Source organism: Antedon mediterranea, chromosome 9 (assembly GCF_964355755.1).
Source record: "Antedon mediterranea chromosome 9, ecAntMedi1.1, whole genome shotgun sequence".
NCBI classification, from domain to species: domain Eukaryota; kingdom Metazoa; phylum Echinodermata; class Crinoidea; order Comatulida; family Antedonidae; genus Antedon; species Antedon mediterranea.
The window spans coordinates 20,579,275-20,600,017 of NC_092678.1; positions in this window are offsets into that span (position 1 = coordinate 20,579,275).

Below are 20,743 nucleotides of genomic sequence, written 5' to 3' on the forward strand. Positions count from 1 at the left end.
TGAGTCACTGACATACAAAACGGACACTTTGTTGACACTCCACTGCTCGCTTGTCTTGTTAGTCGTAAAGTTATACGGTAGTGTGACTTCAATTGTAGGATCAGCGGTACCTTTTGGAAACTCAACAATAAGGTTCATATGCACCTTTTGACCAACGTTAACATAAACATTGCCATCTGCAGACTGCTCGGTGATGTTCATCACGAAATGCGGTAGTTTACTGAAAACTGCGTTTGACACTCCTTCTGCGGTGACTAAGCCATTGAATATGTCAGTTATTTCAACAGTTATAGTTACACGTAAAATAGCTCCAGGTTTTACGTCAGCTACGTAGAAATTGATATAACAACAATAAATAACAATTTTTATTGTATATCTAAAATAATGCAGATTAGGAAGACATTAAAACTATAATGTTCACTTCAAAGACGTATTGGACCAGTGTTATACTTCATGTTAAATACATGCCTTAAACTACGAAAGCATAGTTTTTGTTAGCACTTGGTGACGTAATTACGGTTTTGTACAACAAAGCAATGTACGGTTACCGGAGATATCTATAGGAACTGTTATAATGTGATATGGTTGGTTGGGGTCTGCACATTAATTCATTAAAAATACTTTTACAAAACATTATCAATTTGATAATAAATCTGATCATATACGCTAACGACATCAGTTTTATAGGAACAAGGATGTGGTAACACTCAGTTGGGTTCAACAGCTTACAGTGTAAATTATTAATTTGGCTAAAAAACAAACAAAAGATTCAGTCAAAATACCATTAACAGTGGAATTGATGGTCCCTTCAAATTGAATGTCAGATGAAAATAAACTGTTATTACTTATAGATAAAGTAATTTCTGATGCGGAGACCAGGGTGAACGTGAAGTTGCTCTGAAAAATACAATGCATCCGTAGCAGCATCTGATAGCAAATATGACTTAAAAACAAATCAAGAAGAAACCCAGCAATAGGTAAACATATTTAGCGGTAATTTATATAGAAGAAGATTAAATTCGGATATTTTTCATTTCTTCCGCACGCCCAATTTTAATTATTAAAAAAAATACCAATATCTATGGTTTCACATACCATTAGCCTACATTCAGTTATATTTAATTATTTTACTGCTAAAATCACACGTCACACGTCACACTGTTATGATCACAACATTAACCAATACCGTATATTAGGAACATATAAAACTGAACCATACCGTGATGGTTGAGTCGGTGTTTCCGTTTCCTGTTAAAGTCCATATAAAAGGATCTGCAGACAGGTTGAACTGAAAAAAGATGTTTACTATAATTACCACCCGATTATCGATGCTGTATCTGTATTTGCTCAGTATCATAGGAATAGTTGGTAATACAACATCACATGTGCTTCACATGTTTCTCCTGGTATCATATCATAAGAAAATATTCCTCTGGTACTTTGAAACTATATCTCGAAGATACAGCACTGAGAATCGAGTAATAATTACACCCAGCCGGGTTTTAGTACTATACATTATGTTCCACGCGCGTGTGTTATTTCTTGGATAAACTAACTTATATGTATAATATTTATCCATGTCAACACACGTATAATGGATATGTTTAAATTCGTAGCTTGTTTCATTTGGCAAAATTCATTTTACGTCCGTCAGTAGGACAGACATGTTCGCAGTAGGCTTATGGTGGATTTTTTTTTTTTTTTTATTTCTTTATTCTGATATAAAATCAATAGGATAAATACACAAAAAAGTACCGAGACGGCAAACTTATTTCCATTGTGGTCCTAAATTATAGTCTGGCCAACATTTGTTTTAGTTCTTTGTCGTTTTATTAGGTTATATGCATGATATGCATATAACCTCTTGATTCTGTCAAAATCTTTATTTATTTATTTATTTATTTATTTATTAGGTTATATGCATGATATGCATATAACCTCTTGATTCTGTCAAAATCTTTATTTATTTATTTATTTATTAGGTTATATGCATGATATGCATATAACCTCTTGATTCTGTCAAAATCTTTATTTATTTATTTATTTATTAGGTTATATGCATGATATGCATATAACCTCTTGATTCTGTCAAAATCTTTATTTATTTATTTATTTATTTATTTATTCTTTCCTTAGCACTATTTTGTCCGTGCATTATCTTGGCATCAGTTTAATCTAGCTAAGTCAAGTTTTCAGAGTATATTCCTTATGGCCAGGAATCGATGTGGTTATATTTTCACGATGCGTAATCAAAAATTACGCGGTCTACGCGCGATTTTACGAAATCACGTTTGTAATCATATCTTCACAAGCATGAATCACAATTAAACAAAATTTGGTACTCATAAATTTCAGGTCATATTTCATCATATGGCAATACAATTACGTGCGTAGCGCATATAACGCTTGCGTACGCGCGCTTAAAATGTTCAAAATTGTCAAAATTTATTTTCGATGAAATTAGAGTACGTTTCAGGCAATTTTAAGCGTTTAAAAAATTGCCATGAGTGCGCAAATTTTTGCACGCGCACTGCGCGTTAAACGTTAATGCGCACTCTTTTTGCCCGATTTCTGTTTTACAATCTTTCTTTAATAATATCATCATATTTGATTCAGGTTTCAACTCGGAATTGCGTTATACGAGCACGTCAAAAGTGATTGGCTACGCACGTATAAGTTAACAAAATGGTGAAAATATGCTAAATTTTTAAATTAATATATATCGTCAGAATGCAGGGGAACACCTATTTTTTATTTCATTTTCTTGAAGTGTATGTATCATATGTATGATTTATTATCAAATTAAGAGAACCAAAGTTGATTAAGTCATCATTAATTGCATATTAAATTTAAAAAAAATAATTTCGACAATCAAACAAATTATGACATTTTCTTAGGCCAAAATAACAAACTTAACATTAACTTTCTTCCTTCAAAAGTTCATATATTAAAGTTAAAAGTATGTAGTTTGACAGTGCATCATTTGTTTACATTTTAAAGATGTCATCATAGTAAAAAATTATAATTCATTTCGGTATGTAATAATCTATTTGCATCAAAGTGGTTACTGCATAGTAAATACACGGAGGAATCTTTCTACAAATTTTAGTCAGTTGTGTATGGCTCGGTGGTCTGTGCTCGTGTCTATGGCATTCAAGGTACCGAGATCGAGTCTCACCTTGGGAAACGAAATAAGATTTTTTTTTTATTATCCGTATTGTTTGTTCAAATTTATTTCTTAGTGTATAGATTATACACATGATTTATAATGAAATCTAGATAAAAATTAACTTATGTCTTTATTATTATGTAACAACAAATGTGGTTTATGACATTATACGCATATGGATCTTTGATCGGATTGTGATACCGGCTATGGTGTTCGCGTTAGCAAGGTACTAGGTCCTATCATATATTATAAATAATTAAAGATTCTGAGAAAATCAATCAATCAATATATCTTTAAAAAATCAATTATCTTTATTTAAATCAATGCATATAACCTATAATTCGTCATAGTGACGAATTAAATCTAGTTTATTTATTTATTCTTTCCTTAGCACTATTTGTCCGTGAATTATCTTGGCATCAGTTTCATCTATCTAAGTCAATTTTTCAGAGTATATTCCTTATGGCCAGGAATCGATGTGGTTATGTTTTCACGATGCGCAATCAAAAATTACGCGGTCTACGCGCGATTTAACGAAATCACGTTTCTAATCATATCTTCACAAACATGAATCACTTTTAAACAAAATTTGGTACTCATAAATTTCAGGTCATATTTCATCATATGGCAATACAATTACGTGCGTAGCGCATATAACGCATGCGTACGCGCGCTTAAAATGTTGAAAATTGTCAGAATTTATTTTCGATGAAATTAGAGTACGTTTCAGGCAATTTTAAGCGTTTAAAAAATTGCCATGAGTGCGCAGATTTTTGCACGCGCACTGCGCGTCAAACGTTAATGCGCACTGTTTGTGTCCGATTACTGTTGTATAACCTTTCTTTAATAATATCATCATATTTTATTCACTTTTCAACGCGAAACAGCGTTATACGAGCACGTCAAAAGTGACGGGCTACGCACGTGTAAGTTAACAAAATGGTGAAAATATGCTAAATTTTAAAATTAATATATATCGTTAGAATGCTCGGGAACACCTATTTTTTATTTAATTTTCTTGAAGTGTATGTATCATATGTATGATTTATTATGAAATTAGAAGAACAAAAGTTGATTAAGTCATCATTAATGGCATATTAAATTTAACAAAATTAATTTCGACAATCAAACAAATTATAACATTTTCTTAGGCCAAAATAACAAACTTAACGTTAACTTTCTTCCTTAAGAAGTTCATATATTAAAGTTAAAAGTATATAGTTTGACAGTGCATCATTTTTTTAAATTTTTAAAGATGTCATCATAGTAAAACATTATAATTCATTGCGGTATGTAATAATCTATCTGCACCAAAGTGGTTACTGCATAGTAAATACACGGAGGAATTTTTCTCCAACTTTTAGTCAGTTGTGTATGGCTCGATGGTCTGTGCTCGTGTCAATGGCATTTAAGGTACCGAGTTCGAGTCTCACCTTGGGAAACGAAATAAGATTTTTTTTTTATTATCCGTATTGTTCAAATTTATTTCTTAGTGTATAGATTATACACATGATTTATAATGAAATCTAGATAAAAAGTTACTTTATGTCTTTATTATTATGTAACAACAAATGCGGTTTATGACATTATACGCAGAGGGATCTTTGATCGGATTATGATACCGGCTATTGTATTCGCGTTAGCAAGGTCCTATCATATATTATAAATAATTAAAGAATCTGAGAAAATCAATGAATCAAAATATCTTTTAAAAATCAATTATCTTTATTTTAATTATCAATGCATATAACCTATAATTCGTCATAGTGACGAATTAAATCTAGTTTATTTATTCTTTCCTTAGCACTGTTTTGTCCGTGAATTATCTTGGCATCAGTTTCATCTAGCTAAGTCAAGTTTTCAGAGTATATTCCTTATGGCCAGGAATCGATGTGGTTATATTTTCACGATGCGTAATAAAAAATTACGCGGTCTACGCGCGATTTTACGAAATCACGTATGTAATCATATCTTCACAAGCATGAATCACAATTAAACAAAATTTGGTACTCATAAATTTCAGGTCATATTTCATCATATGGCAATACAATTACGTGCGTAGCGCATATAACGCTTGCGTACGCGCGCTTAAAATGTTCAAAATTGTCAAAATTTATTTTCGATGAAATTAGAGTACGTTTCAGGCAATTTTAAGCGTTTAAAAAATTGCCATGAGTGCGCAGATTTTTGCACGCGCACTGCGCGTTAAACGTTAATGCGCACTCTTTTTGCCCGATTTCTGTTTTACAATCATTCTTTAATAATATCATCATATTTGATTCAGGTTTCAACTCGAAATTGCGTTATACGAGCACGTTAAAAGTGACTGGCTACGCACGTATAAGTTAACAAAATGGTGAAAATATGCTACATTTTAAAATTAATATATATCGTCAGAATGCAGGGGAACACCTATTTTTTATTTCATTTTCTTGAAGTGTATGTATCATATGTATGATTTATTATCAAATTAAGAGAACAAAAGTTGATTAAGTCATCATTAATTGCATATTAAATTTAAAAAAAATAATTTCGACAATCAAACAAATTATGACATTTTCTTAGGCCAAAATAACAAACTTAACATTAACTTTCTTCCTTCAAAAATTCATATATTAAAGTTAAAAGTATGTAGTTTGACAGTGCATCATTTGTATACATTTTAAAGATGTCATCATAGTATAAAATTATAATTCATTTCGGTATGTAATAATCTATTTGCATCAAAGTGGTTACTGCATAGTAAATACACGGAGGAATTTTTCTACAACTTTTAGTCAGTTGTGTACGGCTCGATGGACTGTGCTCTTGTCTATGGCATTCAAGGTACCGAGATCGAGTCTCACCTTGGGAAACGAAATAAGATTTTTTTTTTATTATCCGTATTGTTTGTTCAAATTTATTTCTTAGTGTATAGATTATACACATGATTTATAATGAAATCTAGATAAAAATTAACTTATGTCTTTATTATTATGTAACAACAAATTTGGTTTATGACATTATACGCATATGGATCTTTGATCGGATTGTGATACCGGCTATGGTGTTCGCGTTAGCAAGGTCCTATCATATATTATAAATAATTAAAGATTCTGAGAAAATCAATCAATCAATATATCTTTAAAAAATCAATTATATTTATTTAAATCAATGCATATAACCTATAATTCGTCATAGTGACGAATTAAATCTAGTTTAAACTTTGTTTTTTCTTGTTTATGTTTTTAAGAACTTACTGATGAAATAAGATATAGAAATGCATGCATATTTGCATATTTACATTTTAAAAAAAGGTATTTGTAACGTGTAAATGCAATCCATACAAAACGATTGGAAAACAGTGGAAAACATTACGGCCAAATAATCACCCTATAGCCGTCGACTCAAATTGAGAATAACCAAAAGAAGAGAAAATAAAGATTATATATATAGACATTTGATATATAAATTAATGGCACTAGAGGGTGAGCTCGCTTCGCTCGCTCCCCCTCTAGGATGTGTAGACGATGGTTCTCGGAATGATAATGTTCTCCTTATACGTTTTCTGTCGGTTACCATTATTGAAAATGCTTGACATTCGTAAAACTAAACTACTTTGTTTCACAGTGTTTTAGATGATTAATAACATTTTAAAGTATAGTTTTTATTGTTTGGTAGGGCCCTTTGGGGAGGCGGGGGTCATTTGAGGGAGGTGCTTATTCGAGGGATATATGTTAAATTTTTTAGTTTTAATAATATGGTAACATTTATAATCAAATGAAATCCTCTAATAGATATGAAAAGTGCTAAAAAAGAATAACAAATGCTTGGTAAATTGTAGATAACAGTGCGGTGAATTCTACTACAAATAGTATAATTTTGTTATTATAAATATGTGAATGGACGTTTATTAGATAGTTGGGTTGGGGGGGGGGGGTTTATTATTCAAAGTGATGTTTTATTGGAGAGGCGTTTATTCAAATGAATACCATCCTAATAATTATTAATACATTATTTAATTTAATCATCTTTTGAAACTGCCGTAACAGAGTGGGCCCAAGAAAGAAGACATTACGGCTTGCAACATGGGCAGACATCTCGGTCCTAACGGGACACAGGAAGATAGCCTACAGTTATTCCTGCAAGCTTACTCAATAAAACTCAGCTATCGGGATTTCACTCGAAAAATGTCTTATCATCAAATCTCCCTATGTAATTTTATAATACTATTCCCCACAATATATTCTGATTCTTTATGACGTATATTTAATTTGATCTTTATTAATTTGCAGTATAATTTAACTACTGTACCTTCACACACGCGTGGTGTGTTTTAAAATAAACAAAAAACTGAAATGGCTATGACTAATGGCCAACCACTCCTACTATCTGATTTTTTTTTCGTCTTCCAAAGGGACACTTTATTGATTGATGGAAAGTGCCTGTTTCCAGTCACCTTTAGGGTCAAATCTATTATTTTAACTGCTCCCTTGTGTTTAAAAGAGAGAAAATATTTGAAACTAAGGTTGTTGCAAGGTGAACTTATCTTAAACCCGGAAATTACTTTGACCGGGAAGAATTGAAATTGAGAGGAAAATCTAATGTTGAAATCATAAATGTTGTTAAAAAACTCTTTATAATATCTTCCTAAGATATAAATATGGAACAATAGCGTCGGCGTGAACACTAATGTTATCAAATCTACGTTTCGCGGTACATCTCGGATAGATAAGGTAGGTATCCAAGGCGGAGATTTGTACCGAAGTTTTTGCATTGTGCTCGCCTATGTCAGAATTAACCATAATTTATATAAAGATGGTCAGTAACACTGTATATACAATGTGTGTGTTCCTTTTTAGTTAATTACCTCCATATTCTCAGCTTTAAGGGTGACATTAAAGCCTGTTCCTAATGTCAACCCAGTAGTGTTCACCAAGAGGTCCGTCTTTACTTCATCTCCAATTCCGTAGTAGGTTGTCGAATCTGCTACGGTTGCGCTCGCATCCATGATGGGAACTGAAAGTACATTGCCGGTATTAATAAACAATTAGATAATAACAATAAAAATAAGAATTAATTATACAAATAAATTATGCTTTATATTCGTTGAAAAATTGACTGCACTATTTAATGAAGCTTAATTGACCAATAAAATTGCAACAATACAATCAGGTGTGTTATTAATATATCTATATGAGTGTCTGCTATCAGATTATTTAAATTATTTGTAATCAATTACATTTTATAGCGTTTTTTAATAGTTAAATGACTCATCTAAAGGATATTGATTAATTTTGTTTGCACAATAATTATTTCGTTGTGTCCAACCTAATAGCTTGTTGGCAACACTATGTAATTACAGTTGTTTGAATCTGAATCATAATGTTTTAATTATTATTTAGTATTAACTTAATGCTTGGTTCCCATTAGAAAAATACATCCTCGCGTTGTCTTTCATTTTTTGGCAGAATCCATTACTACAGAACGGGACAGATCCTGTAAATTTATTCACAATCGCCTCTATTTTGGGTTTATTATTGAAGCAAAACAAAACAATCTGAGCACAATGCATGCCGGTATTTAATGCTAGCCGCTTAAATTATTATAATCTACTTCTTTTTCAGGTTTTTACCGGTTTAAAGACAACAAAAATGATCGCAATATAGGCCGATTTAGGGTTCATTTTTACCCCAAAAAAATGTAGTCTGTGATTTTAAAATACACAATATTTAGAGAATGCGTCTTTTATCAAAATTTACTCGATGGAACTCTTGTTCGCCAACAACACTAAGGTTAATAGATCTTATTTCTATAAATTTAATATGTTTCTCTCCAATCCTCCACTATGCTTTTGAATCACAACACGAAAATATTTCGTCGATTTAAAATTATTTCGGGAACTGAGAGAACAACGCGTCCAATTTCATCTTACATTTATTGTTTTGTTCTAAAGAGTCATTTTACTAGCACATTTGACTTAATTGTGAGTGTAGGTACTTATAATTCAAAATGAGCTTTGTTGACCACAAACATACTTAACTAGGCCTAAACTGAAATAGAAATATAAAAGCAACGCTAATGGAACGTGTGCTATTTGCATCTTTAACTACAATTTGAGTTAGCAATTTCATTTGAATATTAAAATAGAATATTTACTTTTTAAAATATATAATCCTCTTGGTTTGTGAAGTTGACTATCGATACTTTCCTTTGATGATACTCCAGTCGTTCTATCACCTCGATATATACCCCCGTACCCGCCTGTCCAGTAAAGATAGTTTCCATAAATGTCAATTTTATACGGGCGATTCAGCCCAGTTATAATCGTTCTTCTGTTAGTTCCGTCCAGGTTAGCTTCCGCAATTAACTGATTCCACCAATCACTCCAATACATCTTTCCATCTTGAGAATAGTGAAAACCAAAAATGAGAGAGAGACGTTAACGATTGAATACTGTATTTCAAGCACGATACCTTTTAGTAAGCGCGCAAAATGGAGTATCATGCATTTAGTTCAAAAAAGTTCTCAAGAAAATTAATCACAATGGACAACGGGAAAAAATGGTATAAATCATTGAGACAGAAGAGAGTGTACTCAAATGTAAGCATATCTTTAATTATGGGATCTGAGCAACATACTTTATGCCTAACGAGTAAAAATATTATTATGCGCATGCTCATGTGTTTCTGAGCGTGCGCAGAATTTTCTTTTTACTAGAATGAAAGACGCTTGGCGCGTCGTGTGAACGCAAAGTCGCTAATGTCAGGAAGTAAATTAAGACGCCGGCTCTACTACATGCAGTACATTGAATGTCAAAGTACATTTGACATGAATTAGTAATATCATGCACGAGCATTACAACCATTGACAATGTTAGGTTCCTCAATTTCGTCACTACATGCATCATACTACATCTTTGAACACAGTAAGGAGAAGAGCTTGAATTCAATTCAATCAAAACTTTGATAATAGAGTTTGATCATAATTTGTGCTTATCCTTATTATCTATAAGTTTCAGGGGCGGTCGCAGAACTATTTTAAGGGGGTTGTCCACAAGTCCAGGACCGTCAACAACGAGTTTTTGCGCCACAGGCCCTCAGACCGCCCATGAAAATATAATAATATAATAAGGATAAGCACACATATCAAACTCTACCTTAGATGGCCGGAAATGGTACTCTCGCACGTAAAATTCACGATAAATGGCACCTATAGTTCGCCGGTAATGAAACTCTATATCGGACTCCAAAGAGCAATACCACCATCATAGTCCGCCTTTTTTCCGCCAGTAAAACACGCGCGACATTTTTAACGTCAAAGGAAGTCCCCGACGAAGGTACTTCCGGTAAGCTAATACATTCTGGCAATTATTATCAATATATACAAATTTATTATTACTATTATCAAAGAACTTATAACACAAGAATCTCCTGTTCGTCCGAAGCGCGTAACAATTTCGAAAGGCATTGTGGGATAGAATAGAGCTATGGGTGGCGCCATTGCGAGCCATGGAGTAGGGCGCCCGCATCAAATTAGAAAGTCAAAATCATAGAGGGGATCTGCTAATACTCTAGGGGGGTAGAGTAATTGACTTCCTAGTTTGGAGGGGGCGCTGCTCCATGCTGTGAAATGGCGTCGCCCAGTTTGACCTGTTAACCCTGTACTTCCGATACTGTGTTTTGAATGCAAATTGAAGAACAGGAGATTCTTGTGTTATATTTACTATTATCAATTAATAATTAAAAAAAGTTTGACAAAAAATATGAAGCTACTGCTATAAATATATTGAGCAAAACGTTTACTTGTATTATTTTGATCAATAAGTTAGTAGACCACAATTTACAAAATTCATGTTCATTTATCCACTAAAAACTGTACAACAGTGTTGCTTCAGAAAAGAAAATATGATCAAAATTTTCAAAAAGAAGCAATTAAACACTGTTATTTCAAAGTTTGGAACGTCCGTAATTACTACGGAAATTTGGCCCAATATTACGGACATAAAATGAAGATAGATAGTAGTAATAATACGGAAATACTTAAATGATGGGAATCTCCGCCAAAATGCAATAATTATGGACAAATCAACGACCCATATGACGGGGTTTTCCACGAACACGTTGTGTAGTGGTCTTTCGTACCTTCTCATGATGCACACAAGCAATCCAAACAGTCAGAAATTCATTCTGAGCATGTTCAGAAATATATCAACACAAAAATATATCCGGCGATAAATTGTGCGCGGTATTGTAATTTTGGTTAATTTTACGCTGCAGTCTCTCAATTTACATATAGGCTCTTCCGAAACCGGACTTCTATAACGTTAATGGTTATTATATATGATAAAATGGGAACTAAATTTTAATTTAGTGTAAGAAAAATACATTTAGCATGAACTTAAGGGTATTTCCTGGACAACTGGGGCAACCCCATGCGTCCGCCCATGCAAATTTAACAAGTAAAATTATGTTAAAATGTACTTAGAAGGGATTAGTTGGTACCAATAGCTTCACTTATAAAGAATTATTGTGTAATATCCATAACACTTATCAACCACCGCCATGCCTAATAGGTACGTGGATGACAATTTTTTCTGGAATTTTGCTGTTTTTATACCTGTATTTTATAGTATTTTTATATATCTAAATATTTATATAGTTTTATGTAATTTTTTTTACACACTACATACTGTCTATTTTTATATAACTTATTTAACGTATTCTAAAATATGTTTATGCTGTTTGTTACCTTGAGGAAAAATTTTGCGTGCAACGCGACTCTATATCTCACTATGTCGGTTGGTTGGTCGGTCGGTAAACAATAACTTGAGCACGCGACTGCAGCCATGTATATGGCCTTGTTTTACAATAAAGTTATCTTGTATCTTGTATGAGAATAGACATAGCATAAATATCAGCCACGATACTTAAAGCATAATATTTTTTTTTTCAATACGGTTTGCAGGCTCAGAAGTTGGTACAAATTCATTTTCTAGGTCTGACTATAGTCTACACAGTGACTCATGTTGCAGATATAAATAAGCAACGTGGCCCGAAATGACCATGTTGTTTATAAGCGACTTTATGTACAGGCATCAATAATCAGCATTAGAAATGGATAATGTATATATTACATACGGTAATACTATTATATAACTTATATGCATTCATGGTCATACAGTAACTTACCGGGAACTGCTAAAACAAGTCCGGTTGCGTCTTGTACACTTGTTACTAAGACAGTCCTTGTACTCAAGTCATTTAACTTCGCTCGCTCTATCCTATCTTTTTCTGTATCAGTCCAATACAGGTATCTATAATATAAGTATAATCTATGTTACTACATTAACGTTCTGTTACAAGTAGTTCACATCACTTCCACGTATAAAAACAAGGCCATATACATGGCTGCAGTCGCGTGCTCAAGTTAGTGTTTACCGACCAACCGACCGACCAACCGACCGACATAGTGAGCTGTAGAGTCACGTTGCATGCGACTAAAAATATTTTGAAACTTACGAAATTACTGATGCAGATAAGTTATTAATGATTTACGAATATGTGAAAAGAAATGTTAATAAATCTTTATTACTTCCTCTATTAAGTGGTATTAATGCATTATTATTATTGTTATTATTATTATTATTACGTTTTTGCTTACTAATCAAAAAGTAAGAATCAAAAGAGTGGAAATGTGAAGTTCATAGTTGATCTCCCTCCAACGTGAAAAAAAAGCTTTACTGTGTATAGAAGGTGACCCGTTAGATATATTAAACGTAACTAAAAAGAATTGTTGATCTGTACGTTCCATCCAGATTTATTACTTTAATACGGCCAGTCCATTACTAATTTAGATTATGATACAGTACAAGTGGTTCAATACAGTGTTATATCTGTATCACATGTGACACCTGTATAAGCCTATCCTAACTTTTACCATAACATAATACCGACGCTATGTGAAACATGTGACAATGTATTTACAAAATTGGCCTATACTGGACTGATTGTACAATACGGTGCAGATAATCGGGTGTGAATGAAAAGTATAGAAACTTACAAAACTGCTTAAATTAATGTTATTAATGAAATTCAATTCATTGAATGTTTTAAACGTAAATGCAAACATTCTTTTTTTAAACATTCTTATTATTAAATTTTAACGAATTTAAATGTGTGGTTTAGATGCATTAATAATAATATACAGAATACAAGTTCACCCGAGATGTGATCACACAGTTTATCTCTTTTGGATGAGTGAAAAAAAAGATAGATGTACGTTAAGAGAGAATAACATACCCGTTAGCTGTATCTATCTCGATTGCAAATGGACGGGCTAATCCTGTCTCAAACAGAATTGTTCTGTTTGTTCCATCCAGATTGATTACTTCAATTCGGTCATTGTTAATATCTGTCCAATAAAGTTTTTTTCCAGCTCCATCAACGGCTAAACCACGAACATCTTAAATAATGATTACAATTAACCAATTACTGCAATCTCAATCTATGAAATTGACTTTATAGACTAAAAATAAAATGATGTATTATATTACAGTAAACTTTCGCACGGGACGTAAACATTTACTTTAACGGATGACGTCAACATTGTACTCATAACAGTGTAGTTCATAATTCAGCGAACGTACTTGTTTGTAAATTTGATTTGAACGCAACGCATGTGTCGCACACGCAACATACGCCGCTCGTGTTAAAACAATTGCTAGGCATTTTTTGCATAATTATTACTTGACTTAATTAAAAATATAACTTTAAATTTACCATTTTGTTTTCTTAATTATTCTGCAGAGATGTAATGATCTTCCATGTTTCGATACCCTTTGGTTAACGTTTTTCACGTCGTTATTTTTTAGGTTCTCGACTCAACTAATTATATATTTTTTTTTTTTTGGAATGCTTGCTCACGTAGAAAGAAAAAATGTAGGCCTATGTTATAGGCCTATATAAAATTTAAGGCGTATCTTTAAAAAGCAACGCAGTGTAATAATTGAACCGTACGATAATTTCTTTTATGAAAAGTTGATACATTTTATGATGGGAACATTATATAAGTTATGAGTTCGGAGGCTAACAAAGATTCAATTTCTTTTATAACTATTGTAGTTCAACATCGTCAAGGCCGGCACTATTTTAGATTATACATTTCAAGAATCTCTTTTGCAGATTTAGGTACAAACACGTTTTAATGGGATTCCTTAGATAGTGAGTGACATTACCAGAGATAGCTTGGGTTTTACAAGAACATTGATCCTATTGCAGTAAAGTATTAATTAGATTTCGTGGCAATTTATTTACAAAATAATTAGATAATGTCTTTATTTTTACAGAGCATGATATATTGATTGTTTTACATGTTGTTATTAATAGTTTGTAAAATTCTGTTTATGATATTCATAATAATCCTGTATGTTTATTTCTGTAGGTTTTATTATTAATTATGTTTGGTGTTTTGATTTCTATTGTTTATTTGTTCTATTATACCCTTTATTATTCCAGGTTTTATAGTTCTTCTATGCAGAGGAAATGACAAAAGAAAGATTTTTGTTTGCGAAAGCGGAACATAAAAAATTGGCCTTATACAAATTATAAAATATGCTGTAAAATGGTTTAATTTCTGCTACGCATTTGGACTAGGCGCTATCTTACCTAACCTATACATATCTTATCAACGCTTACTAAAATCTTTCGATTCAGAAATCCTAAATCCGATCCCGTTATCTACAATTTCTGGAAAAATCAGACGGATTTATAAATTGTAAATCTATAATTGCTTAATACTACTTATAACATCACCTATGCAAAAAGAGGTAAAACGGAAATTTCTTAACGACATTATTTTACTTTAGTATCTTCAAACGTGTAATTTATGATAATTAAACAACAATGTTTAGTTAAACAACGTTTGATTCAACCTTGAAATAACTCTGAAGAGTTTTTCTATTTGGGCTATGTAAATCTAACGAAATTATAAACTTGCTTCCACATAATTAGGCATATTCTTCAAAAATAAATAAACATTAACAAAAAAGAATACATTTCTCTTGCATACAATTTGATTTAAAAGTATCAAAAATATCATAATGCTTATTTTTCCTAATAACATTATATAAAAATTAATAGAATATTACCAGCAGTTGATCCCAAAGATACAAGCACTTCATGTTGGTTAGTGACAAGTGAAAACCGTTCAATGGTGTGGTTGCTGACATCAGACCAATACAGTGTTAATGTGCTAATGTCATAATCGAGAGCGATAGGTTTAGTTAATACGACATTCTGAATAACTGATGCTATATTTAAATTTGTGTTGTCACTCGAACTAATGTTGGTCATATAAATTCCAGGAGGATCCTGGTTTACTACAAACATAACATCACCTGTATTATTAAAATATAAAAAAAATGAAAATATAATATATAATATGAATATTACAACTAAATAAACAATAACTATAACTAAATTATACATTAATACCTTAATTATTATTTCTATTAAACATTAATTATTACGCATGAACAAATCAAATATAATACCTATGCACAAAAACAAAAGCGATTTTGCAAAAGTTCTAGAGAACTAAAGCTGCTTCAAGAGGCGATTTACAGGTACCTAAAGTAACATTGGAATTTTAGTTATTTTGCGACACATTTATAATATGTATTTGACCAATGACGACGCGTGGATTCGAAATACCATCTCAGAATATTAATCTGAGGATCGAAAATTGTATTTCTCGAGTAAGTTTTCACATAGACACAAAGCAATCTGGAGACGCACGGTGGAGAAAGAAAGAGATTAGGCTGGATATCATGGAATGAATCTAAAGCAAAATCTAGAAAAAGAATTGGTTGAAAAGAACATCTTGTAGTCTTATGGGCGGGACAAGCTGTTTTAAAAAAGTCTTTCAATATAAATTCCGTTAAATTCAAGTTTTAAAAATATATTCTATCGTATTTTTTTTATTGAATATTATATTGTAAAGAGTTTAACTTAGTTAAGTATAACAATTATATTTTAGAGACCATCTGGATACCAGCTGTGGGTTCAGCTTGGGTTACCCTCTCTAACTAAAGTGAAAATATATAAATAAAAAGAAAGATTGATCAAGGCCGATCTCTAGGAAATTATTAAAACATTCACTCTACAGTTATATAACAGGTTTCTTGTAAGTATTGTTCAGTTCCACTATCACAATATTAAAATAACTGTGATTACGGCTTAAGTTTCTTTCACACCTGAAAATCACCAATATTTTTACTCGATATGCGTACATGTGATAGATGGTTTAAATGCTTTAGGAAAAAATATTTATATAATATCATATCTAGTTACCGATATATTTGATTAATTTATCGTCACGAGTGTGTGAACGAATAACAAAAACCACAAGGAAAATTATAATTTCAATGTTGTAAATAAATTGTGATTATTAAAAATGTTTAATAATGTTATAATACTCAATTCCGGAAAACATTGTTTAAAATAATAACATTAACGAAGTAATTCATATTTAATTCGTACAATACACAGTAACCTACTTTGAAGAGCATAAACATCAATGTTATTTAGACGAAACGTCTTTGTATTAACTTTTTTAAATTCTTTTGTAAGTGTATTATAGCAAAAATATAAGGGAATTAATGAAAAGGAAGGCAATAAGGAAAACAAAGATTTGAAAAAGTTACTGAAGAAGTTTATCAAATTGTTATGACATTAGAAATTAACAAAAATGGGATAAATAATTGTGATTTTATGACATGAAAGATAATATGAATGTTAATAAAAGTGGTGTTTACGCCACAAAAGAAAACAAAAAAACATCAAGTTTCTTCCTAAATGTAGAAGTTAGTCTGAGATACTATTTACATTTACAGCATTGGTAAATATATATTAATAACATACCTTTACTTAAGTGTATAAGCACAGAAAGAAAAAAACAGACGAATTTCCAACAGGCCATTTTTTAAAACAATCTAATTTCCTAGTGTGTAATGTTCAATTACGTCGTCAACAACGAATATGCTGTGTATGAAACGGTCGCAATCTTATAACTAACGCTATCTTGTTGCGATTTGTTTATTAATAACGCTATAATTCAAATTAATTTAATACATAAGACTGACAATAACTACTTTATATTTACATAAACACAATAAAATTTTTTTTTATATTATTTTTAGTATTTAATATATATATATATATATATATAAATCAATGATGTTGCGTAGCACTGTGTAAATTATATATAAATCATACTGTAAATTATAGAAACAGTGCTCATATTCGGAACATGATCTCATAATCGCGTCGAGCATAGCTCATTGGCGAAAGTTCCGTATTTTTTTTTTAGTTGTATGAAAAAATGTCTCTGACGGGATTCGAACCTGCAACCTCTCGCTTACAGGGCGAGTATCATACCATTAGACCACAGAGCCATGTATGGTATTATCACAGATTTTCACCCACCAGATACATTCTCTCATACAACAAACGCCCTCACAATCAGTGGAGGCTTAACAAGTCAGAATAAATTCCAACTTTAATTCGCAACGGTTTTTAAAATAATATTGTGTATATGTAAATCATTGATGTTGCGTAGCACTGTGTAAATTATATATAAATCATACTGTAAATTATAGAAACAGTGCTCATATTCGGAACATGATCTCATAATCGCGTCGAGCATAGCTCATTGGCGAAAGTTCCGTATTTACATATACACAATATTATTTAAAAAACCGTTGCGAATTAAAGTTGGAATTTATTCTGACTTGTTAAGCCTCCACTGATTGTGAGGGCGTTTGTTGTATGAGAGAATGTATCTGGTGGGTGAAAATCTGTGATAATACCATACATGGCTCTGTGGTCTAATGGTATGATACTCGCCCTGTAAGCGAGAGGTTGCAGGTTCGAATCCCGTCAGAGACATTTTTTCATACAACTAAAAAAAAAAAAAAAAATACGGAACTTTCGCCAATGAGCTATGCTCGACGCGATTATGAGATCATGTTCCGAATATGAGCACTGTTTCTATAATTTACAGTATGATTTATATATATATATATATATATATATATATATATATATATATATATATATATATATATATATACATACCGACCATGCATATTGCTTTTCATGAAAATCGATATATCGGTGAAGTCATAAAAATTATAATAGTCTTTCTTTCATTATCTTCGTGGACGGAAATATTTTGACAAAAATTAATTTTTATGACGTTCACTCAACTCGGATGCATCTTCAACTTTTTTAGCCATGACAGTTTTTATAAAAAAATTAAATATGTACGTGCATGTATCTGTATAATAAGAAAATAATGATGAGTTGAGACTTTTAAATTATTTGCTAGATTAAAAGCAATACCGCTAGTATTAAAATTAATTTCATACATTAGCAGACTAATTAAGTACTTTATATGCACATAAATACAACACAATTGTACTTGTATTTGATGTTCACTCGACTCATGCATAAATAACTTTATTTAGCAATGACAGTTTTTATAAATAATAAAATATGTACGTGCATGTAACGGGGAAAATAACAATGAGTTATGAATTTATTTGTAATTCCTTTCTTGGTAAAAAATAGCAATAACGCTAGTATTAAAATTAATTTCATATTGGCGGACTAATTACGTACTTTATATGCACATAAACACAACAAAATTGTATTTGTATTTGATAACACACACAAGTAAACTTTTATAATATGTTATTGTCTTCAAAAAAATACAAAATCGATAACTTAACAAACTTACATTATACTGGATAAGTTAGAGCTGAGAGGGATTTTTTGATAATGCATGATAATACTTATTAAGCGGGCCGCATTAAAAACTTTTCAGAAGACAGACAAAATATACTATAATGTGTAGGCCTAAGTAATATGAAAATAATTAGCTACGATAACAAAATTCAATACCAGACTGAATTTAAGGAGTCACGTGACGATGCACAGTGGGCCAGAATCAATTCAAAGTGTGCCAAAATCCAAAATGGTAAATGCGGCAATCCAAACTTTTTAATATTTTATTAGGAAGAAATTATATAAATCCAGTAATAATTTTATATTTGTTAAATCATAGTGTTTTGTAGCCATGGGAACTAGGAGAAACCACGACATTTCACAATGAGCAAAAACAACAGTTTTGATAAATTCGCTGTTATTTTTTTCTAGAAAAAAGCAACGGTTTTGATACTGCATGAAATTGTTATCTTTTATTAACCATATTAGGCAGTGAAAATAAAATTTCAATTATTGCTTATTTTGGGGTTAAAGGTCACCAAATACAGGCCAAAAATACCAAAAAAGCGTATTTTTTAAATAAAACCACTAAAAGTGTGTAGATTCACGCGCTAATTTTGACATTAATATTTCGAGCAAAGCTAGAGCTTTACGTTAATACCAAATTTGGCTCCGACCATCCACGACATTTCATATAGCAAGCGATTTAAATGTCCCTATGCGTGCTGTTTTAAGATAAATTTATAATACACTAGAGGTTGAGCTCGCTTCGCTCACTCTCCCCGGTTACCATTATTGAAATGCTTGATATTCGTAAAACTAATCCTGCTCTGTTTCACAGTGTCTTAGATGATTTTAAAGTGTAGTGTTCATTGTTTGGTAGGACCCTTGTAGTGCGGAGGTGGGGAGGCGGAGTTCATTTGAGGAAGGTGCTTTTTCGAGGGATACGTTTAATTTTTTTTTATTAATCATTATGGTAACATTTAAAATCAAATAAAATCCTCTAATTGATATGAAAAGTGATAAAAAAGAATACCAAATGCTTGGTCAATTGTCTGATGAATTCTACTACAAGTATAATTGTGTTATAAATATAATACAAAATGCGATTATTATTCTAAGTGATGTTTTATTGGGGAGGCGCTTATTTAAATAAATACCAACTTAATTGGTAGGCCTATAATTAAAACGTTTAGTAAAGTCGACTTTCCTTAGTGTTCCAAGCTTGTGATAACAAAACATTTTTTAAATTTTGGAAGTATTCTCCATTTTCTCTTCATCATCCACATTATGTACACGTAATTCACGTACAAAATATACATCACACGCTTGTTCCATGTTCGTAATAAAATTGACAGATTCAAAAAGTTGTATATTTAATATATTGAGTCTCTCTGTGCTTTATTAATGAAAGATTAATCTCATGTGGTTGTAGCATCCCCTTTTCCAATACAGGTGCGTTGGAAAGTCCTTCTTCGTCAGGTTCGTGTGTTTGCGGTACATCATTGTGCGCAACCGAACGGAACCGCGCCTATAATTATGTATTATACATTTATCTTAAAATGGCACGCATAGGGACATTTAAATCGCTTTATGGAATGTATTAACGTATAGCTCAAGCCTTGCTCGAAATATTAATGTTAAAATTAGCGCGTTAATCGCCGTGAATCTAAACTATTTTTTGTTTTTTTTTTTAGTTATTTTTGGCCTGTATTTGGTGACCTTTAACCCTCAAAATAAAGCAATAATTGACATTTTATTTTTACTGCCTTAATAAAAGATAAAAATTGTACGCAGTATCAAAACC